This window comes from Dendropsophus ebraccatus, chromosome 7 (genome assembly GCF_027789765.1).
Source record: "Dendropsophus ebraccatus isolate aDenEbr1 chromosome 7, aDenEbr1.pat, whole genome shotgun sequence".
Taxonomy (NCBI): Eukaryota; Metazoa; Chordata; class Amphibia; order Anura; family Hylidae; genus Dendropsophus; species Dendropsophus ebraccatus.
This window is the reverse complement of record NC_091460.1, coordinates 75,014,163-75,039,537: the sequence shown is the minus strand read 5'-3', so window position 1 is coordinate 75,039,537 and position 25,375 is coordinate 75,014,163. Positions and strand designations below refer to the sequence as shown.

The 25,375-nt window shown below is 40.3% G+C and overlaps 1 protein-coding gene across 1 annotated transcript in view; it reads right to left on the bottom strand.

Moving 5' to 3' along the window:
• VEGFC (vascular endothelial growth factor C) overlaps nt 1–25,375 on the bottom strand; it is a 129,713-nt gene that overhangs the window by 103,036 nt on the left and 1,302 nt on the right. The window lies entirely within an intron of this gene.

Sequence of the window (25,375 nt, the reverse complement as noted above, 5' to 3'; positions counted from 1 at the left end):
AGTGACTTCATTGTGCTGCGGACCAGTGAAGAGGACACATCGGGGTGAGTATAGAGCTCTCCCCAATCCCTCCCCAGCACTGCACCCCTCCCAGCAAGGAAGGGGGGTCAGTTAACCCCTTCCTTGCTGGGATGGGTGCAGTCTGACATCAGTCTGGCCCCCCGGGGGTTAAGGGGGATGCAATACATCCTCCCTTAACCCCTTGGGGGTCAGACTGTAAGCAGCCATCTGTAAAGATGCTGCATACTGTAAGGAGCACAACACCGCTCACAATGATGGGTGTTGTGCTCCTGTTTGTGTTTTTTTTTGTGTGTTTCTCCATTTTTGTTTTTCAGATATCGGTATCCTGGGGATTACGTCGGATTCCATGGACTACGTCGATGACCAGCGGTTGTTCTTTGAATTTTTTAAATAAAATGGTCAATGAGGGGTGTGGAGGTGTTTTTATTTGAATAAAAAATTTTTTAAACTTGTGTCTTGTCTTTATTTCTTTACTTTTTAGACTTAGTAGTGGAAGCCGTCTAATAGACGGAATCCATTACTAAGTTGGGGCCTAGTGTTAGCCGGTATAAAATGGCTAACACTAACCCCCTATTATTACCCCAGTACCCAGAGCCACCAGGGGTACTGGGAAGAGCCGGGTGCCAGTGGTCCCGGAGCGTCAAAATTGGCGCTCCTGGACCGGGCGGCAGCAGGCTGGTAAGATTTAGGCTGGGGAGGGCCTAAACCAATGGCTCTTCCCACCCTGGTGTTACCAGGCTGCTGTCGTTTGGTTTTTAACCCAGCTGGTTATAAAAATAGGGGGGACCCTATGCGTTTTTTTTTAATTATTTATTTATTTTAAAAAAAAAAACCGCATAGGGTCCCCCCTTTTTTTATAACCAGCCGGGTTAAAAACCAAACGACAGCAGCCTGGTAACACCAGGGTGGGAAGAGCCATTGGTTTAGGCCCTCCCCAGCCTAAATATTACCAGCCTGCTGCCGCCCGGTCCAGGAGCGCCAATTTTGACGCTCCGGGACCACTGGCACCCGGCTCTTCCCAGTACCCCTGGTGGCATTGGGTACTGGGGTAATAATAGGGGGTTAGTGTTAGCCATTTTATACCGGCTAACACTAGGCCCCAACTTAGTAATGGATTCCGTCTATTAGACGGCTTCCACTACTAAGTCTAAAAAGTAAAGAAATAAAGACAAGACACAAGTTTAAAAAATTTTTTATTCAAATAAAAACACCCCCACACCCCTCATTGACCATTTTATTTAAAAAATTCAAAGAACAACCGCTGGTCATCGACGTAGTCCATGGAATCCGACATAATCCCCAGGATACCGATATCTGAAAAACAAAAAGGGAGAAACACACAAAAAAAACACAAACAGGAGCACAACACCCATCATTGTGAGCGGTGTTGTGCTCCTTACAGTATGCAGCATCTTTACAGATCGCTGCTTACAGTCTGACCCCCAAGGGGTTAAGGGAGGATGTATTGCATCCCCCTTAACCCCCGGGGGGCCAGACTGATGTCAGACTGCACCCATCCCAGCAAGGAAGGGGTTAACTGACCCCCCCTTCCTTGCTGGGAGGGGTGCAGTGCCGGGGAGGGGGTGGGGAGAGCTCTATACTCACCCCGATGTGTCCTCTTCGCTGGTCCGCAGCACAATGAAGTCACTGTACTACGGACCGGCTAATTATATGTGCGCTCAGCCGAACAGCCAATCAGCTGAGCGCACATATAATTCTAAATGTTTCTTCTAATAATGTTATTGTCATAACATAATTAGAAGAAACATTTGATGTTTTCATTAAAGTAAAGTGATGATTAGTACAGAATGCTCTATTGCCGGCATATGAATTACCGGCTTATAGAGCTTCCTGTACTAATTAATATTTAATTAAGAAAACACATTTTCTTGGAAATAAATTCAGTTTCGTTGGTCAATAATTTAATTCTAACGAATCCATCATTGTGCAATTCAATATACTGTCAAAAAATAAATATATAGATAAATATACATTTATTTATATATCTATTTTTTTTAACAGTATATTTAATTGCAAAATGATGGATTCGTTAGAAATAAATTATTGATCAACGAAAGTGTCTTGATTACAAATAAAATGTCTTTGATTAATTTAATATATTAACTATTAGAGGCATCGGCATTCGGCATCATTGCCGGCTATTTTTGAAGTACTCCGTACGGACCGCCTGTCAATCCACGGCCGCATGTCCAGCCGCAAACAATGGTCTTGTTCATTTTTTACGGGTCCGTTTACGATAGGGCCGTAGATTCAGAGATAGTGTGCACTGTGCAGCCGCATATCCTATACTTCCCAGCATACACACGAACCATCAAAAATACCGCCGCACAATTACAGCCGCACATACAGCCGCACTCTTACAACGTGTAAACCGAGCCTAAAGGACAACAATTTGTCTGATTCTGCCTGGTTGGGCATATAATTGCGTCGTGTAATAGGACCTTTTGCAAGTCAAGTAGTAGGCCCTATTACACCAACAGATCTGACGACAGATTATCTGCCAAAGATTTAAAGCCAAACCCAGGAATGGATTTGAAAAGAGGAGAAATCCAGTCTTTCCTTTATGACCTGTTTTCTGTTTATAGTCTGTTCCTGGGTTTGGCTTCAAATCTTTGGCAGTTAATCTGTCGTCAGATCTGTTGATCTTTTTTCAGGTTATTGTTTTTCTTATATTGGCACATGCACTTGCACTTAGTGGCACTTAGTGATAGGGTTAGATAGTTTACATTCCTATTTAAGCACTTTATATCACTTTCATATACAATTTTCATATTGCTGCTGTCTCTGTATCATCATGTGGGGTGGATCGGTGGTTTACTGTGCCGTATTGTGGCCAGTAAAAGGATTTTCCATGTTTTTAAGTGGTTTTAAATTGTTTTTTTCTGTGTGTTTTTGATTTAATCTAAATAAAGGATATTGATTACATTTTGGATGTGCAGACCCAATTTTTCCAGATCAATTTCTTTTGGTACACACATATGGTTGGTTTGGATCTGGAAGGGACTGGCACTCTGGATATATTGTAGGTGGTGCCTACCTATTTGTATATACTGTTGGTGTAATGGGGCCTTAACTTTTATTAAATTGTTTACCCAATCTGTCCCAGTTTTTTTTTTTTTTTACTTTAATCCTGCAGGGTAACCCCTGTGATCTGGAATTTTACATAAAGCATACTGCTGTGATAATGGTAGAACCACAGCTGTATAATAACTTCTCTCTTCTAATGATCCAAACTTTGTTTACTATAGGGTTTTATGGCAACCAAAGTATGCATTAGTAAAACCGCAAGACTGTACTGTATAGCAAGGCGATAATAATGCTATATAAATGTAGCTCAACTTCACCTAGAAAGAAAGAAAGAAAGAAAGAAAGGAAGATGTACGTTAAAAAGAACAAATCCCTACTTTAACACTTATAATGCTGTTAGCAGCTAATTGAGCTGCTAAAGTGTTTTCTTACCATACTTGGTGTGCCATCCTCCTAAAGGGTATACAGGGAAAAAAAGTTGTTTTATTCTGGTGTACGCTGCAGAGGGTGAGGTTGTAACTAGTCATGGATCTCTGCCTGTCAGCAGGGTCTGCAGGGATGATTGACAAGAAAAGAGGTCTGTTAGAAGACTCTTTGCCTGTCAATCATCCCTGCAGAGCGCATTGCCAGACAGTGAGGCATTACTAGTTACGGACCGGCTCCGCCCAGATGACTTTTTCATCTCTGCGTGTAGGAATAAAATAATGTTTTCTTCTATATACTCCCTAGGAAGATGGCACACCAAGTATGGCAAGAAAACTCTATTAGGAGCTGCTAACAGTGTTATATGCATTATAGTAGTGATTGGTTCCCTTTAACATTGCAATATTGAAAATAGGTATAGACTGATGGATAAAATATTAGCATACATTCACATCTGCCTTGTGGCTTCATTCATATCAGAAGCCACAATATTATACTTGGTCCAGACCCATCTTGGTTTCCATAAATTTAATGGCAAGAATAACATAGTGGGCTGCATTATTCTTGCTGTCAAATACGACTGAATTTCTAACAATTTCTGTAAATGGAGTCTCCATAAAAATTGTGACCCCAGTCTAAAATTCTTAATTTCATATAACATAATGTGAATAACATAAATAGGAATAAAGTAGTTATTGCTATTTCTCTTATATACAATTAAAGAACTATACATATAAAGAAAGCACAAGTATAAATGTGTTGAAAGAAGCAGGAGTTCCTTCACAAGACAAATGGCAAGCTGTAGTTTTACCAAGAAAAACACAGCTTTTATTACATTGATCGATGCATTCTAGTGAGTTAATGATTTTTCCAACATTTTTATACACATATGAGTGATGTTGGGTTATATTACCCCTCTCAGATAGTAAACATGACCCTGCGCCGTTTCCTCAGAAATTGTATGGATTTCATTAATCTAGTAAAACAATATTGTATGAAACCCGTACAGTATAAATGGAAAAATACAAATGGCAAATAGCAAAATTGAAAAAGTATACATTTCACATGGTTTCATCACCTACATTTTAAAAAGATAACATTTTCAGAAAAATAACTTAGGTTTACAAGATTACTATGAACTGAATGTAAATAACATTTCCAAATTTAGTAATCAGTCATTTGTCTTACTGCCAGAATGCGCACATTTCTGACTTTAGATTCAATTCAGAGACCACTTATTATTACTTTGTGAAAGACTGGACAGTCAGGAAGAGGGGCTGTTCACAGTTCTACGGAGCCAGGAGTGAATGCGCTGTGTGCAGTCGTCTCCTAGCTTATTCCCCTAATCAGTTCCGGTCTGAACACTCAGACCCCCCCAATGATTAAATTATTTATGGGCCTTCATGTTTAACATATTTTTAAAGAATTTTAGTGGGGATTTCACATTTTCCATTTAACTACCTATATTTTAAAATATAGGTAAAGGGGAGATTTATCAAACATGGTGTAAAGTGAAACTGGCTCAGTTGCCCCTAGCAACCAATCAGATTCCACCTTTCATTTTCCAAAGAGTCTGTGAGGAATGAAAAGTGAAATCTGATTGGTTGCTAGGGGCAACTGAGCCAGTTTCACTTTACACCATGTTAGATAAATCTCCCTTACAATCTGTACATGAGCACAGCAAAAGCTAAAACCAGAAGATAAAGGAGGCAAAAGCTGAAGCTCACAGTTCTGCCATTCCCCTCACTATGAAGTGACTTCTTCAAAGGTCACATCGTATACCCAGTAACATTTCCTATATATGTCAATTGGACAGGTTCTGTCTATTGTTGTCTGCGGCCATGGAGCTCGCTGTATACAATATCTGTAAATGTAGTTAAAATAGCTAAGGCAATATAGTTGGCCCATAATGCACAAAAAGATAAAATAAAGAAAATTACAAACTGATTAGAAAAAAATAACATACTTTAGTAAATGAATGGCTCTAATTATTAGAACTATATCTAGGCAATACATTTCCTTTAACTCTCTGTTTAGGCAGGGGTTTGAACTTCTGCAAAATAAAAAAAAAATCTCCAAATACTAAAAAGATATATAAAGAAATTGGCATTTAACTTTGGATTTATTTAAATAATAAAAAAGAAATGCCTGTCTTCTGCATTGTGGAAAACCCATTTAAAAGGAATGTATCACCTAAACTTTCTTTTACTGATAGTAATAGTCAGATATTAAAAATTGTTCTTTTATTCCAATCTGTTTCTATTTTGTAATTTTTTTTATTTGTTATACATTGTTATGGTGGCTGCCATCTTGCCGAGATGTTCATAACAGCATTAAGTGACATGCTTTACAGCAAGACTCATGGACATAGATGACAATTGACAGAGTCTGTCTCCTTGAGATGAATATGAAACATTACTAAGCATGCTCTGTGACGTGTGAAGAGGTCATTACACAGGGGCTACCTATGTATCCTTTATCTACTGGTGTCAGATGTCGCAGCAATGCTGTACAGATCAGTTTACAGCAGACAGAACAGGAAGTCTCAGCTCAGTTTCAGTGTTCAGAATGAAAACTGCAAGATTTCATTAGGATTCATTCAAGATTATTTTGTAATGTAGATAGAAAAATGAAAAATTAGAAAAAATGTTTCCAAAAAGACTTTAAAATATATGGTTGAAATAAAAACATTATATAAACAATACATCATTATGTACACATTCCTTTAAGTGAGGCAAAAAAGTGTCTAAAACACATAATATATGTGCTACAAAACATATATGTCAACCAGCACATTTTTAGAAGAAGATCCCATTATTTTCCATCATAACTTCAACTACAACAATTTTAACCTCAGTATCAAACACACACACAACACTCAAGGGCTGAAACCATGGGAAAATAAATAAAAAGCTATAATTTATACATGTATGCGTTATACATATATGTAAGATTTGAGCCTATAGCCAGAGGCTTAAAGGGGTTCTCTAGGGGGGAGCAATTTTTTACCAGGGAAAACAGTGGATGAAGAGAATGACATCCACTTACCTCCACAGCTCTAGCACTGGGGTCCGCGTCACACTGTTCCAGTCCGCTGGTTTCCAGCCGCTCACATCTCAGAGGGAACTTAAAGCGTAACTGTCATATTTTTTTTTTATTGCAGAAATCAGTAGTATAAGCAACTTTAAGAAACTCTGTAATAGGTTTTATCAGCCAAAAAAGCCTCCTTCTGTACTCAAGAAGCAATCTCCCAGCCTCCCCCCCCCCCCTGACTTCTTATCTGTGCATTATCAGGCAAACACGTCTTCATTACAGAGAAGCCAGTGAAGACGGGCTCTGCTCTCTCCATTCTATCCTTATGGAGGGGGGAGGGGCCGAGGGAGATGAGGGAGCAGGAAGAGGTGACATGAAGGTCAGCTGTTTGTATACTGTCTGGGCAGCTAAAACGCAGGATTCTGGGGTCAGAAAGGTCAGTGCTTATCTATGAACTTACTGAGAGAAGATTGCAGGGTGTTGTGCTTTGCAGGACTGCTCCGTGCTCAGTCACTCCTAACAGCCCCTCCCCTCTCCATAGCCACATAATGGACACAGAAATCCTGCTGCTTCTGCAGTGAGGGGGGAGGCTGGGAGATTGCTTTTTCAGTCCAGAAGGAAACTCTTTTGGTTTATAAAACCTATTACAAAGTTTCTTAAAATCGCTTGAACTGTTGATATTTAATGTTTTCAAAAAAATGACCCTGAAATGACAGTTATGCTTTAAGAAGGAGCTTAAACAGGCCTGCTTAGCCATTCAGCAGCAGAGGTGGGACTCCGCTACAGCCGCTGAATAGCAGAGCGGGTCTGTTCAGGGATCAGAACAGCGTGAGGCAGGCCCCAGCGCAGGAGCTGGGGAGGTAAGTGGATGTCATTGTCTTCATCTACCCATTCCCCGGAGAAATAGGTGGATGAAAAAAATGTCTCCCACCTGCAGTACCCCTTTAATTTGTAGCTTTTATTCCACCATTCAAAATATTTGATAGGACCCTAATCTATCCAATGCCATTTACAATAATGCTGCCTTCCTATGTGGCTGAGGGGCCCAAGGCAGCTGCAAACCTTGTACTTCTTATAACTACAGACTAAAGGCCCTATTACACCAACAGATCTGACGACAGATTATCTGCCAAAGATTTGAAGCCAAACCCAGGAACAGACTATAACCAGAGAACAGGTCATAAAGGAAAGACTGGATTTCACCTCTTTTCAAATCCACTCCTGGGTTTGGCTTCAAATCTTTGGCAGATAATCTGTCGTCAGATCTTTTGGTGGAATAGGGCCTTTATGCTTACAACCCAAAGGCAGTTCTAATAATTGCACTGCTATAGCCCTTAGTGAAACATTACAGTAAAATCTTAGCACCATTGCTGTGCACCCAGCACTTATAATACGCTAGGGCAGATTTCTTTGGAAATTGTTGGTTCTGTGAGCCTATTTTCCATATGCAAAATACAAATGCTACTATAGCATTTGGTATAACATTACAGTAGATTCATCTCACATTCATGGGAAACCATCTAAAATGTTATCTGTAACAGAGAAAATATGTAAACTCCACCATAAAGAAGGCCTGGGCATGGCATACTATATTACATTGTCCTCTTTAATTCATTATCATTTTGCAATATTTTTGACTGTCCAAGACCATGCTTTTGTCTCAAGTGACAAGTGGAATGTTAATGTCTGACATCAGTTCTAAGTGCAGTTTGTTACGCCATCGGGTCCTGTATCTCACATAACCCTGCCATAGTGAACCTTGAAGCGCTATATTCCCTCTTGATACTGCATTTGTTCATATGACCTACAAATCCAATTGTACAGTAAAGGAATTCAGCAGAAAGTTAAAGCTTATTGTGAAAGAAACTGAACAAATAAGACACAATCCATGGTAACCAGACATTTATTTTCATCAGTTTAACTTTTCGCAAGATTGACCTAAGATTTGTCATTATGTGTACATCCAAAAGATAACACAATACAGTGGGGTGAGGGACGCCAAATCTTCCTTGTGTAATATACACCTCATTACTCTTATGTGACATGTGGCACAGGGAGCACTTCTCACTAAACCAAAATTTATTGTAAAGTTCCAGGCTAAGACATGATTAGATAGTAACTTCACTAACTTAGCTGTTTATCCTTCACACAGTGTTCTTTTCTGGCAACTGAAAATGCAAGATGCGGTTTTTATGGCTTTTTTGTTGACGTTTTTTATTAAGTGTTATTTTCTACATGTATTATCAAAAGAGAAGCCTATGGAAAAAAAAACAGTTATTTCATAACACCAGCTGTTGTTTTAAAACAACTGCAATTATTTACCATTAGGCCCCGTTCCCACTGAGCAAAGCTAGCGGAATTGCTGCTGCTCTGTACGCGCTGAAGAATGAACATGTTCATTCTTCAGCGCGGACAGGGCAGGAGCGAGCGCCTCCCATAGAGTCCCATTATGAGCGGGAGGCTAACAGCATTCCGCGGCGGACAATTCCGTCGCGGAATTCCGCTACCTTTGCTCAGTGGGAACGGAGCCTTAAATGTCGGCAATCCACTAAATTTCAACAGTGTGTGAACATTTCTGTGTTTTCAATCCACTCCTGGTTTTGGTTGAAAAATACTGACCAAAATACTGATCAAAAATACTGTGTGTGAACCTAGCCAAAAAAAAAAAATCTTTCGAATCAACTGGTGTGAGAAAATGCCAGAGATTTGTAATTTGCTTCTATTAAACAATTTCAAGTCTTCCAGTACTTAACAGCTGCTGTATGTCCTGCAGGAAGCAGTGCATTCTTTCCAGTCTGACACAGTGCTCCTTGCTGCCACCTATGTCTGTAACAGGAACTGTCCAGAGCAGTAGCAAATCCCCATAAAAAAACATCTCTTGGACTCTAGACTGCTGAACTACCCTTTTGATGCACATTCCATCGACCAACCATCAAGAGTGAGAAGTTACTGAGGGGTTTGATCCAGTTGAGTAAAAATGCAGCTCCAAAATGTTCATGCGAATCAGTCATTATTTTTATACTGCTTAAGGCTGGGTTCACACTACGTATATTTCAGTGTGGTCATCATATTGCAACCAAAAGCAGGAGTGGATTAAAAACACAGAAAGGAACTGTTCACACAATGGTGAAATTGAGTGGATGGCTGCCATATAACAGTAAATAACGGACATTATTTCAATATATCAGCCGTTGTTTTAAAATAACAGCAAATATTTGCTATTAAATGGCGGCCATCCACTCAATTTCAACATTGTGTGAACAGATCTTTTCTGTGTTTTCAATCCACTCCTGGTTTTGGTTGCAATATGAGGACCACAATACTGACTGAAATATACATAGTGTGAACCCAGCCTAAACTACGAGTCATAGGGATGACCACTGGTGGCTTATCCCTGCCTTTCAACCTTTATTATAACATCTCTTTCTGCTCGGTTATTGGGAAAGAACTATCAATCAAGGCCAGCAGGAAAGCCAGAAGGCACTGGGGGCAATCATGATGTGGCTAAGCATGAAAGTAATGGCATTCATAACATAACATTCATAACCATACTATTGAGACCCACCATCTATCAAAAGATTGGAGGTGAATGGGTTTACCACTTCATTCACTCTTATGGGACCTTCATAGATAGCTAAGTATAGCAGATAAGTGTGGGTAAATCCATCAATGGGGGGGCTGGTCAAAATGGAAGTGTCGGAAATTTGACTAGGTTTATTTATTTATTTTTATTATTATATGCTGGAGAAAATAAAATCTGAAAAAAAAACAGTCCAAAGATAATGAGTTGAATAAAAAGAAAGGGGTCTAAATAAGTAATCCAACTTTACCTTATATCTAGAGACCATCCTCACAAGAAAGGAAGAGTTTTGAACTCCCCATCTCCCCAAATGCAGCTCTTGGTTCATAACTACAATACAATGATATGCTTTCTAAGCATCCTTGTTGTGCACTCAGTACAATGTTTTGTTATTACACTTTGCTTTTATTCTCTTTCTTTTATTACATTATTATGTTGATTGCTGGGTTTGTTTTATAAACTCATTATTCCACAGTCTGGCTCACTAAACTATACAGCCTGGCTCGCCTGCAGCAGCTTCTCTCCATATTCATACACAGAACTGGCAGTAACCAGATCCTGCAGGCAGCAATGAGTCAAATGTAGCCTTTTACTGGAATAACACCCATAGAGGATGAGTATTTGGAACATCTAAGTGCTAAAATAAGAGCAAATTTACTATAAGAACACAGTGCGCCAGGGCAATATTGCTTGTTTTGTTTCAGATTCGTGATCTGTATTAAAACGATCTGCACTTCTTACTATATGAAAAGAGTTCTGGTTTAATATGCTTCAGAGCCATAAAGAAGCTAATTTCAGGCATAATTTTTGGCAATTTCTTATGTAATCAATAGTTGATCTGAAAAGCTGCTGGAGGCCACGCCGCTTCTGCTCAGCTCACCCACTTTTATTTCTTTAGTACACAAACTAAGGCCTTATTCGGACATTCAGTTTGTCATGGACAATTCAGATGTGGAAGGCCTGTAGTGGCAGCATCTCCAATATGATGCTGGGAGTGAGAAAACTGTGAATATGAAGCAGCTGCATTGCTGTGTCATACAGTTTCCCCACTCCCAGCATTAAATTGGGTCTGCTGCCATGGGGGGGTTTTGAAACACAGAAGTGGGAACAAGGTCTTATGCTTTCACAGTTGGTACAGTGCTACAGTGGTACAAGCCAGTATGTGTTAGTTACACATACAAATCTCCTCACTGCAAAGAACTTTCATTTTAATTAAGGCCCAAACCTCTGGTTTAAATGAGGTAAGAACATCTCTGCTGCCACCTCTGTCTGTATCAGGAACTGTCCAAAGCAGGGAGGTTTTCTATGGGGATTTCCTACTGCTCTTAACAGTTCCTGTCATAGACAGAGGTGGCAGCAGAGAGCACTGTATGAGACTGGAAATAATACACCACTTCCTGCAGGGCATACAGCAGCCGATAAATACTGGAATACTTTTTAAACAGAAGTAATTTTAATTACTTTATGACACCAGCTAATTTGAAAATAATTGTTTTTCTCTGGAGTACCCCTTTGTTATATCAAATGCAGGTTAATGGTGATTAATGGTTAAAATGATGTAGTGGTTTACATCAGATAAAGCCTTATGTGTCAACACCCAATCTCTATCCCATTCTGGTATGGTATAATGTCCCACAGTGTAAAAATAACCAGAACAAATAGTGCTAAATTGAAAGTACCATACAATATGGTCTTCAAATAGTGTAAATCATAAGCCAAATATCACTGACAAATAAATACTAATGCAATACAATGCCACTACCATATACTTCTAAAATAATATGCTTTACAGTGCCTCTTTTACCTCATAACTATAATTCAAACTAAAATAAAAATGGGCTATAACAGGATTAACAGGATTAAAGTGTGTTATCCCAATGGGGAGTCATTTTTCTAGATAACGTTCTCTGGATATTGCCAATAGCTGAAGAAGCCCATTGTGGGCTAATATTATAACAATGTAAGATGCTCTGTGAAGCTTTGCATCTTGTGTCAGCTCGATGCTTTTGTCTTTTTGTTATTTTTATTTGTAATTTATGCCTAATAAAATACTTTTAAAGGGAAAAAAATGATTAGGGCCATAAATAGGGGCTTCTAACTGAAACCATTTGACTCCTGACAAAGTTCCACACAATACCCATGGGGTATCTTCAGCCACATTGGGGTGATACTTTATACTCCCTCCCACAGGTCTGGCTTGCCTGATACAGTTGTACATTGGTATTACGGTTATTATTAGGGCCTCTTCGTAGGGACATATGTTTACCCAGTGAGTGAGGCAGACTACCTATACCAGGGAGCCTGCCATGTGTTACTGCTATAACAGGTTTTTAGTGTTTTTAAGCTGTTTTGTATGGTCTTTGACACCTATATGTATTAAAATTAGTTTGTATGATCGCTCTGCTGATACAATAAAAATGAGTTTTCAAAATTAAAAAAAAAACTTAACACATTGATATCTTCCAAGGGCTATTGAACCACATTTATTATGATCAATAGGCTATTATTAAACAATATAACATCAGTACATAAAATACATAAAAAATGTATATCTGGCGGCAATATACATAGTTATCATTTTCAAAAAATCCCCAAATAATTGTATTTGGACCCTAGCAGAAGTTACTCATAAAAACTTTCTTCTTCTAATATACAACCAGCTAGGAAACTCCAACAAAGTTTTCATATAGCCAGTAACCAGTGAAAATACCTAGAATACTATAGTCCTTATCTGCGGCCACCAGACAATGCATTACTATACAGTTCCCACATTTCCCCATATCAGCTTATCTGCTGCTCCCAGTAGCTGGCAAGCCCTCTCAGTTTTCAAGCATTTCTACCTGTTCTGAAACAGCATTAGCTGTAACTACACAAGACACCATTTTTGGCCATCTACCAGCTCCTGTCACACAATGAGTTTAGCTGGTTTCTCCTTTAGACCATAACAAATTTCTCACAGTACATGACCACTTCCTCTTTTATTCCATAAATCTTCATGCAGTCACTGAAACTTGGCTGACTTACTAAGAATCTGCTATGGAAATCTTTCACTCAAACCTCTCACTGGCAAAATAATGGTATAGTAGCGGTTTGTGTTTCTTTCCATATAAACCTCCACTTCCTTAGACTGTGGGTATGGTTTACTATATGCAAAAGAAGTCCAAAATAAGACATACAATGCTTCTTGGCATGTGAACGTGGAATAAAACAATTCTTTGAGGACAGTCTTTCTTCACAGAAAATTTTATGTTAGAAAACCAGCAAAGGCACCTAAAAGGTGCCAGGCAAGTGGTAGTCAGAGCCACAGCCACTTTTCTATTACTGGTGATATAATGGCATTCAACCAAGTTTCGTGCAGTAGACAAGTGAAGTAAGGAAAGTGTTCTGAAATATTAGGTTACACCACACATGGCAGAAACGCACTGGAAATTCACTTGTGTTTCATAGTGGCATTTTCCAGGGTCTAATTTCCCAATAAGTCCATTGGTATTGCAGCAAAATGCACAACTGTGAAAATGAAATACATTTACTTTTTTAAAAGTACAATATGTATAGGGGCATGGACTATCTTACAGTACAGAACCAATCCACATCTATTAGAGACAATAGTAACTCTTATTGAATACCAAAAAGATTTACCAATGCAGTTTTTGATCAAGTAAATGTCCCAGTACATCTAAGCAATTTGTTATGTGGGAATATGGAAATCTCTGTTTGATAGTATTAGTGCATTATTTTGGACCTGTATTCCAAAGAACAGGCAAGGTTCCATAATACAGTCATGTACATGTGCTGCTATAAATGAATCTATGCTATACATACTGTACATAACTGGTTTCTTTAGAAAGTGATTTCCTCTTTTTCTACTTGTGCACTTCCTGAGAAAATGATGGCATACTTAAAATAAAGGAAGTGCCAATTCATTTAGGACAGAAGAATTGCTGTTCTTTTAGAATGACTTTTATCTCATGGAAACTTGCTAAATAGAAATCCTAAAAATAGGCAGCCTATATTTAAGAACAATCACATAAAGAATGGTCATGTGACATCTATAAACACAGTTAATGCATGCATGGAGCCATAGCATTAACAGGGAATGAAGCATTGAAATGATGCTGGTTAGTTTTCCTGCAATCTGGATAAACCTTTTATGGCAGAACATGTAAGCTGAACACTGATCATGTGAATATTCACAAACTTTCATAGTGCAGATAAAGATGGTTTTAAGGGGGGCAAACATGGCAACTGTTCGGGGTGAGAGTTTCTTAGTGACCCTTAAGAAAATAACACACACAGGCAACATTTACTATTTACATTTTATCATTGACCTCTTTAGTGTTGGATATAAGAAATAAACAGAATATTTTAAAATAAAGTACTGTACATTTACAATTAACCGTGAACTGAGTGGGGGTATACCATAAAATTGAGATTTCTAACACTGATGCTATAGAAACCTCTCATAGTTGGTCGTTGGTCATAGTGTGTTATTTGTTTTGTTATTTTCCATTGTATATAATGGGCTTTGCGCCCATTTATGCACACGGCAGAATTTCCATCAGGAAAATTACGTCGGGGATCTGCGTTCTGCTATTCATGAATTGACATATGAATTCTTTGGGCGGATTCCGCTAAAGGAATCCTACAAAAGTCAATGAGGCTTGAATTCCGGTTGCATACCTCTCGAATTCCCCTTGAATTCTGCTCAAATTCTGCTCCTATTCTGCTAAAGCTGAATAGGCAAGGAATTTCAAGCAGAAAACTTTACTCTTCAATTCGATTTCTTGTGGATTCCTCAGGGTGAACATACCCTCAGAGAGAATAGAATGACTAAACTGATATGGAACAGTAAACTGCTACAAGGGATATAATTTAAATTATAGTCATGACCCTGATTTATTTAATAACTTCTGGTTTATCGCAATGGTATACATATATTTTTTTTAAGTATATTAGTATTCCAAAAAAACTTACAAAAAGGGTTGCACAACATTGGAGACATACAGTAATGATGCCACTGTTCAGAAAGGTACAGTATGTTATCCAGTAGATGGCACTGCTGGTTCAAGTGTGTGGTAAATGTTATGTCTAGTGATGATATCAGAGGTGGCGGGAGGGTTGAGGGTACCGGATATAGACATCCAGCTAGTATAGGTATTCTTAGGCCACTAAATACTTTATACACAAATAGAGAAATATCTAGCACTTACCGGGCAGACATCTTCCAAACTTTATTGCAGCATAACTTGCAGGAAAAGGGAAAAGGTGGAGTAGTGCAGGTGCCAGTGCGTTACCTGGAACAGCCGTTTCAGAATTCCTCCCTTCCTCCAGCCTGGCCAAAAGACGGGAGGAAAACGGATGATCCAGGTGACAAGTCTGTACTTGCATTACGCCACCTTTTCCCCTCCCTGTTATGCTACAATTAAGATTTTCCTCTATTTGTTCATGATACATCTTCTCTCTCTACGCACCCCTGTGCCTACCTTCTATTGATATTTACTTCACAATCTACGTGTTCATAGCAATGTATACAAGAGGATTCAGTAAGCAGTGCCGGCTAGCTGTCTCTCCACAGAGAACACAAAAGCGTTTTGCTATATGGAACATTCACGTGCATGGTTTGACCGATTATTGAAGGTGTAAAGGCACCTTTATGAGCAATTCTCCCTAGGAAAATGACCTCCCCTCCAGAATGAAGGAAACCGTCTATCTAGTGCTACCAATACTATAGGTAGCTATCCAGTATATCAATATGATCTGTGAACCATGACTACAGATGTCAGCAAAACCAAAGACACCCACCTGTGGAAAGATGTTGCAGAGCTCTGAGCTCTTGGAAGTACAGGACAACTGCCTATAGGTGGCAGTAGTGTTCTTCCTTCTTGAGGAGAGCTAACTTGCATGCCTGGTACACATTGCCATCAATGCCAAGAATAAGTGAAATTTAAAACAAGAAGCCAAATGTGTGTATCACTCAAGTGCCCAGGCAATAGGGTGTTGTGAAATGTATTTGCTAAACAGCTGTCACTTTTAGTTCCTCCCTCCCACACCATTACCATGGTAATCAAATGCCTATAGTGGTGACAGGGCCAGAAACCAGAGGCATGACTCCTCTTCATGGGGCAGAGTGTCAAGCAAAAAAGCCCAGGACAGCTGGATTCCCGGATTGTTAGTTGTTCTCATAGGTGTCAAACTCAGGCCCTCCAGCTGTTACAAGACTACAATTCCCATCATGCCTGGAGAACCAAAGCTGAGGCTGTATAGGCAGAGCCGTATTACCAGCTGCTGCTGCCCTAGGCACTAAACCTGAAGACAGCCCATCTTCACTCACCAATTAGCATCATGATTTTCTAGTTTCTGAACATTATATTGATATGTGATCAGTCTTAGGCCGTATTGCCACATTTACTGTACGACACCACATGCCGCCGACACTAGACTCTCATGCAGTAACCAATAGGCGTATGGCCAATAATCCTGGTAACAGTACATGACTACTGGGGAGGAAATAGGAGCGTGGTTTCAGCCACATGCATTTCTCTACATGTAGAAACATTGTCTGAATTGCGTTTTAACTGCTTAAAACAGAAACAAATTTCTATATTGAATCAATGATTAGAGCAGTCTGCATATTGTCTGAGGGAATTCTCACCACAGGATTGGTAGATTGGTAGGTAATAGCACCAGGCGACACATTTACTACCACCATACCAGACCTGAACATTACCGCTGTACTGTGACTGGATAACACCGCCATACCAGACCTGAACAATACCACCATACTGTGACTGGATAACACTGCCATACCAGACCTGACCAATACCGCCATACTGTGACTGGATAACACAGCCATATCAGACCTGAACAATACCACCATACTGTGACTGGATAATACTGCCACACCAGATCTGACCAATACCACCATACTGTGACTGGATAACACCACATCAGACCTGACCAATACCACCATACTGTGACTGGATAATACTGCCATACCAGATCTGACCAATACTTCCATTCTGTGACTGGATATCACCACCACCATACCAGAACTGACCAATACCACCATACTGTGACTGGATAATACTGCCATACCAGATCTGACCAATACTTCCCTTCTGTGACTGGATATCACCACCACCATACCAGAACTGACCAATACCACCATACTGTGACTAGATAATACCGCCATACCAGACTTAAAACAATACCACCATATACCACGCCCTGCGTATAGGCCTCACTGGCTAACATGTAAATGTACATATTCCTCATGAGAAATATGGTAATATTTCACACTTAAATTGTTTATTTAGCCAACTCCTTGCTGTACCACCCTTGTATGATATATAGGATGATCTCTTATATAGTCATGAGTTGCTTTCCAAGAAATAGTTGCAATGTTACTGTAATATAGTTACGCTCTATTCTTCTTATCTTACGTAACAGACACGAACCTGCATGTTTTAATCCACGTGTAACAATTAACACTTTCAATACTGGAAAACTGTGTATAGTCAAATGCTATGGTATTATATGGGGAACATTACATTCAGCTAGCCTAGGAATATTGAGTGCCTTATGTGGCCCTTAGTAGATAATATGAGGTTTATTCAAAAAGAAATGAGTAAAATATATTCATGTAAAACTGACTCTTAGAGCCCTATTACACCAGCAGATTATCTGACAAATTTTTTGGAGCCAAAGCCAGGAATGGACTATAAACAGACAACAGGTAATGAAGTAAAAACTGAGATTTCTCCTCTTTTCAAATCCATTCCTAGCTTTGGCTTTACAAATCTGTCAGATAGTCTGTTGGTGTAATAATGGCACAATGGTATCTAACTTATTAGCTGCTATGTGCTGTACTGAGCAGTGATATCAGCCCCTGAGAAGTATCTCTCTTTTACCACATCAAAAAACCTATGCAACCTAGACCCAATAAAAGACCCGTTTAGCCACAGCAAACCCCATGTGCCCCCTCATGAGCACTACAATATGAATAAAAAGGTCCAAGCTTACACCTCACAGCTGGTTTACTGCCCAATCCCCATGAGGATCAACATACACTCAGCACTGAGATCTGATTAGGACCAGCCACCAGGAAAGTATTGTCTGTTTTCCTTAAGTGGTAAGTGAGAATCATGATGTAAGAGACTGTTGTACCACTTCAAAGTTCTCCAAAGAAAAAGAAGGCATAGGTTAAATGTCACTAAATTATATTCTGGGTAAATCAATTGCACAATACTGTCAGAAAGAAAATTTAAAAGTCCATCTAAAGTTCAGAGTCATTGTAAATAATGTTGGCATATCAAATAAGTACTTATATCACCTTGTAGCATTGATTGCCCTGATGCCAAAGATGACTTTATCTTCTTTCTATACCCCCCAGTTCCAGAGATATAAAGGTTTCACTATTCAACTATGTTCATACTAAGTTAAAAAAAAAAAAAAAAAGAGAAAAGGCATCCACTTTTTCTTTTTAAAATGACGTCCATTATTACATCAATTAAATTGACCTCAATGCAATGCATCGAAGTCAATGGAATGACGGCCGCCCAATGCACGCAGTGTATTAAATAACGGACGTTGTTTGCGCTGACATCAAAATAATGATCATGACAATTATTTGCAGACTTCTTTAGGAAACAGAGGACGTTATTTTTTAGTTGTTCACACACAGTTTTTCTTTTTCCACTGTCCTTACTATTAAATTCAGTGAACTTTTCAAATAAAGACACACCCAAAGGCCAATTAGTCCAACATAGGGTCCATTTACACAGAAAGATTATCTGACAGATTATCTGCCAAAGATTTGAAGCCAAAGCCAGAAAGAGACTATAAACAGGTCAAGTCATAAAGGAAAGCCTGAAATTTTTCCTTTTTTCAAATCCATTCCAGGCTTTGGCTTCAAATCTTTGGCAGATAATCTGTCAGATAATCTTTCTGTGTAAATGGACCCTAAAGTAGAATAATGGACCAACACCCGTGACTGTAATGACAGGTATCCAAAACGCAAAATAACTAATTCATTAAAATAATAAGGCTGAAATCACACTGCAGTCATTTTTTCCTGCCCTCCTCATCATTAGAAATGCCCCTAGAAGGATTTCTCCTATTCATTGCTTGTGTTGGATCATTCATTGCATGTGTTGGATCATTAAGGCACATGTGCAGTGTTCAGGCAAGTGATGAATAGGAGAAACCTTATTCGTGGGGGAGGAAGAAAATGAAGCGTTGCAGGTAGGAATGGTCCGAACCTGCCGAGGTCCGGGTTCATATGAACCCGAACGCTCGGCAGCAGATTCCCGCTGTCTGCCCGCTCCGTGGAGAGGGCGGATACAGTGGGAGGAACGCCTGGAAAACTGGGATACAGCCTATGGCGGGAATCATTACCGAGGGTTCGGGTTCGTACGAACCCTAACCGAACTCGGTTCGTACCATCCCTAGTTGCAGGCCTAGGCCACACCAGGCCACGCCAATCTGACACAGGGCTGCAAGTTTAAACATTGGTCTTTAGGACAATAACTGCATCACCTGCTGAAAGGAACCCAGGACAGATCTTGGATTAACAAGCGGTTTGGGGCGGGAAGATTGTGGGTACAGAGTCGCTTTAAAGGGCCATTCCTGTTCCACTGGGAATTCTGTTCTTCCCAAACAGGTAATATCAGTACATATAACATAGAGTATTAACAGCACATGCTTAAAAGGGCAATGTCATTAAAAAAAACTTTCAACATGTCCTGGAAACATGTCAAAAAATTTATTTTGTAAGGGTCTTATACCTCCATTAATAGCTAGATAGAGCCAGGAGAAACATGTGGCTAAGCACTTTCCAGGTAGCTGCTTTTTCCAGCTTCCTGAGGTCTCTACTGTAAGTATATTAAAACCTCTCCTATAGTGAGAGTGAGATTGCAGCACGCAAAGGAATTAGGCACTTAGACAGACACTCTTCCTTGTTCTATCTAATGATTAGTAAGGGATTAAACCCCAAAACCGCCACTCCTTTCGCCCCCGATCGCCCCCCCCCGCTCCGATCGCCGCCGCTCCGATCACCCCCGCCGCCCCGGCCACGAGCATACGTCACCTGCTCCGCGTAGCAGGTCTTCAAATCCCCGGCTCCCCTCTTCAGCGCATTGATTGGCTGAAGAGATGAGCCGAGAATTTCAAACGGCTTCTCTTCAGCCAGTCAGTGCTCCTCTTCAGCACTGATTGGCTGAAGGGGAGCCGTTTGAAATTCCCGGCTCCCCTCTTCAGCCAATCAGTGCTCCTTTTCAGCATTGATTGGCTGAAGGGGAGCCGTTTGAAATTCCCGGCTCCCCTCTTCAGCCAATCAATGCACGGCAGCACTGATTGGCTGAAGAGGAGCCGTTTGAGATTCCCGGCTCCCCTCTTCAGCCAATCAGTGCACTGAAGAGTGGAGCCAGGGATGTGGAAGACCTGCTATGCGGAGCAGGTAAAGTATGGTCGCGGCGGGGGTGGCGATCGGAGCGGCGGCAGGGGTGGCGATCGGAGCGGCGGGGGTGGCGATCGGAGCGGCAGGGGTGGTGATCAGAGCAGCGGCGGGGGTGGCGATCGAGCCGGAGCAGAGGGCTGCGGATGAGCGGGGGGCCGGGCTGCGAATGGGGCTGCGGGCAGCGGGAGGCCGGACTATTGCGCGACGACGGTTTACACGGAACGATCGGCAAATTTTTTGCGAATGACGACGAACGAGCCACAAGTATAATATGTAGGTGGCTACACAAGTTGTCGAGAAAACTTGTTATTTAGCATTATTTCTTTTCTTTTTGTTAGCTATTAAAATGGATAATGGCCAGAAGTTTGCTTTTCTGTTTTACTCACTGAGAACTAACTAAGTAAAACACTGGAACACTAACTGCCTCATTACTCTACGCTGCTTAATGCCAGTAACACTAGGTGGAACTTCAATTCAAAGGAAATACAAAAAAAAATAATATGCATGAAGAATACTGTGAACCATGTTTTCAAGGGCTCTTAATCCAGAGTGACATGTCAAAATCTTCTTCCATCATGTTGTCTTCTGGCATGACTTCTTGGCTACACTTGACATAAAATATCTGGTGCACAATGAGTTAAACAATGTAATGCCATTACAGCTATGTAAATTAAGTTCCACATAACTAGACGCATTAAGACCTTAGGGATTCTGAAATGGACGTAGATAGCTGCATTCTGTACAGCATACAAATAAGGTCCAAATGTAATTTACAAGTTGATCTTTTGATACACATTAAACCTACCCAGTAAAAGAGCAAGTTCCATAAACAGCATCAAGACACGTATCTGACTTTTGTCTGCAACTATTCCTGTATCATATTCGTCATTCTTTTCAAGCCAACTCTTTTACTGCTGTTGGACGACTTCTTCAATGGCTTAATTGGCTTTATTCTCCAAGGAATAAAAAAAAGGAGACAATTCCGGATTGGAACCCAATTGGCACTCCCAGTTGTGTGAAGTCATCCGAGTGAAGTTGACTAATACAGATAGGGGACTGGAATATATTTCATGCCTGTGTAGCGTAGATGAAGTGTCAGAAGGATAAGAGTGTGAGAGCGATATGAAAGCGCTATTTAGATTTTTTTCTATAAATCTAAAAGTGGAGCTGTTTTTTGAATGTAAATGATTAATTTGAGACAATAATCATATGAACCCTTAAAAAATGCCAAATGACACACAAGCCCACAGCGTTGGAGATTAGGGATGCAGAGATCTGCCAAGAGTTAAAAAAAAATGTCAAATTGCTTTTTTTGGAAGGGGATTGTAAACATTACTAAAAATGTGAGCAGGGGTCAGAAGACTGGGATTAATGCTCGGTTTTGTGGTATTGTATCATAAGCATTGTAATCCCAGTCTCTTCAACTTTCCACTACTTCAGTGCCTACGTTCCTCATTCCCAGCAAAGTGTATGATACAAGCAACTGGTGCAGTTTGACAGGTCCACAGGCCGCCCCCTACAATCTGTCACTTTACTATTCGCTGCTGGCTAGTTACTCAGAGCATGCAATGTTTGGAATGGTAGAATGTAGTAATCTGTTAGTAAACACAAGGTGACGGCTATTCTCCATACTGTCATTTACTATGTACTCCCTTCATCCACTGTTTGATAACTATGTTTCCCTAGTACCACAGATATAGGGCTAGTAAGGACATACAGTGTTTTGTATCCCAAGATATACAAATGCTGAAAACGTCAATGCAACCTGTCATATGCATGAATATCACAATAAAGTATACTACTCACGGTCACAAATAAATCATCAATCTTTTGCTGCACTGAGATAAAAAAAAACCCTATGCATGCAAAATACAAACCAATGTAAATTAATACCGTACATAAATGTTATAAAGCAAAATATAAACCCACTGCAACACAAGCCGAGATAAAAAAAAAAAGCAAAAGAAAACTCTTAAAAGGATGTAAATGTATACCTTTGTAGCTACTGGTCATTAAAGTAAGTAATGCTCCTGATGTCTTGGTTTACTTAACTGTAATTAGGTAATAATAACATTACACCCCCTGGTCTGGTAGCTGAGACTCCACCATAAAGTCTACTCCAACCACACAAGAAGCACATACCAAGTAAACCAAAGCACTTCTCCATTCGGGTAACCAGCCCTGCTCCATTTACTGAGCAGTTCACAAAAACATAAACGCGTTTCAGATTATGGAAACAAATTGTGTCTGAAAGGCTGAAGTGAGTGAAAACACGTGCTGCTATATTGTAAGGAATTCTTAGCATGTCATAAAATGCCTGTTAACCTGTGGGCTGCTGTGTGGACAAATGGATGCACAGATCTTCCTTCTTCAGGAATGTCAGAAAATGATATAGCTGAGCTTCCATGAGCTGGGACCCCCACCGATGCCCTGACTTAGTGGCCTTTGGATCCAGCAATGCTGTACAGAGATTGTCATCACTCACATCAGTCCCTGTCCCTAGTGGAATCACAAGCTAACTTCCCCATCACACACACACTCTCAAGCAAGCAAATGTAAAAATGTTTTTGTATGTCAGAGGAAAGTTGAATACACATAGGAAAGCCATGCAAACATATCCATGACACTAGCAAGCCGCAACAGTAACTAAACAATAAAACTATTCAAATGGAGACCCCCTTTAATAAGTGACTCTGTTGCTTGCATTGGACTAGAGCAGTCATGGTCCATTTCACATCCTCTGCATAGGAAGGGTAATCCCCATTACAGTGAACCGTAGAAGTAACTGGCACCAGTAGACTTTATCATGATTATTATTGTTGTGTTGCTCAGACTCTCCGTTCCCTGACGTGACATCACTCTGTGCACATTCTCCATATCATACATCTCTTTATCGGCCATGTATTATTATTTTACCCTACACTTGGCTTGGTGATAACTATTCACAAGCTATAACTAGATCTTAATATTCTCAGGACCTTACGATTGCCTGATTCATTACAAAATACACTTTGTCCTATAACTCTGGCCATCAGTTTATGCACACTTCAAGAGCAAGTCCAATGAAATATGACAAATGTCATGGTCACAAATGGTTCCTAATGGACCTCAGAACCTGCCTCCATAGGGACTGCTTACTCCTATGGCTTAACTGCAAAAAGATTTCCATCATCTATTTGCCTGATGAGTGAGCTTTGCCGTGGACAGGTTCCTATACATAAGAGTGAATATACTTTATATACTCAGTACAGTACATGGCAAAATATGGAGCTGCTTTGAAACAATGTAATAACTCAGTAACCTAAATAAACAAACAATAAACAAAGAAATACTCTGCTTATCAGAGTGCTAGTGGCACCATGCCAAAGCCCTGCAACATATATGGGCAGATTGCACACACAACCTAGTGCTGTACATGAAAACTCATCTGACAAAGAACTCAGCTCCTCTTGTTTGCACCAGCTGCGTCTAGTGCTGTGTCAGTATCTTCCTGTAACAGTGTCACCACTTTGATGTCAGCTGAGACTGCAACCTGTAGAGCTGCCACCTAGCACTTCTATCACAGTGTATACAGTAATGCCATTCTCCTATCACAGTGTATACAGTGCTGCCACTCTCCTATCACAGTGTATACAGTGCTGCCACTCTCCTATCATAGTCCATACAGTGCTGCCACTCTCCTATCATAGTCCATACAGTAATGCCACTCTACTATCATAGTCCATACAGTAATGCCACTCTCCTATCACAGTGTATACAGTGCTGCCACTCTCCTATCACAGTGCATACAGTGCTGCCACTCTCCTATCATAGTCCATACAGTAATGCCACTCTACTATCATAGTCCATACAGTAATGCCACTCTACTATCATAGTCCATACAGTAATGCCACTCTCCTATCACAGTGTATACACTTATGCCATTTTCCTATCATAGTCCATACAGTAGTGCCACTCTCCTATCATAGTCCATACAGTAGTGCCATTCTCCTATCATAGTCCATACAGTAGTGCCATTCTCCTATCATAGTCCATACAGTAATGCCACTCTACTATCATAGTCCATACAGTAATGCCATTCTCCTATCATAGTCCATACAGTAGTGCCACTCTACTATCATAGTCCATACAGTAGTGCCACTCTCCTATCACAGTGTATACACTTATGCCATTCTCCTATCATAGTGTATACAGTAATGCCATTCTCCTATCATAGTCCATACAGTAATGCCACTCTCCTATCACAGTGTATACAGTAGTACCACTCTCCTATCACAGTGCACACAGTAGTACCACTCTCCTATCACAGTGCACACAGTAGTACCACTCTCCTATCACAGTGCACACAGTAGTACCACTCTCCTATCACAGTGTATACAGTAGTACCACTCTCCTATCACAGTGTATACAGTAGTACCACTCTCCTACCACAGAGCACACAGTAGTACCACTCTCCTATCACAGTGCATACAGTAGTACCACTCTCCTATCACAGTGCATACAGTAGTACCACTCTCCTATCACAGTGTATACAGTAGTACCACTCTCCTATCACAGTGTACACAGTAGTACCACTCTCCTACCACAGAGCACACAGTAGTACCACTCTCCTATCACAGTGTATACAGTAGTACCACTCTCCTACCACAGAGCACACAGTAGTACCACTCTCCTATCACAGTGCATACAGTAGTACCACTCTCCTATCACAGTGTATACAGTAGTACCACTCTCCTATCACAGTGTACACAGTAGTACTACTCTCCTACCACAGAGCACACAGTAGTACCACTCTCCTATCACAGTGCACACAG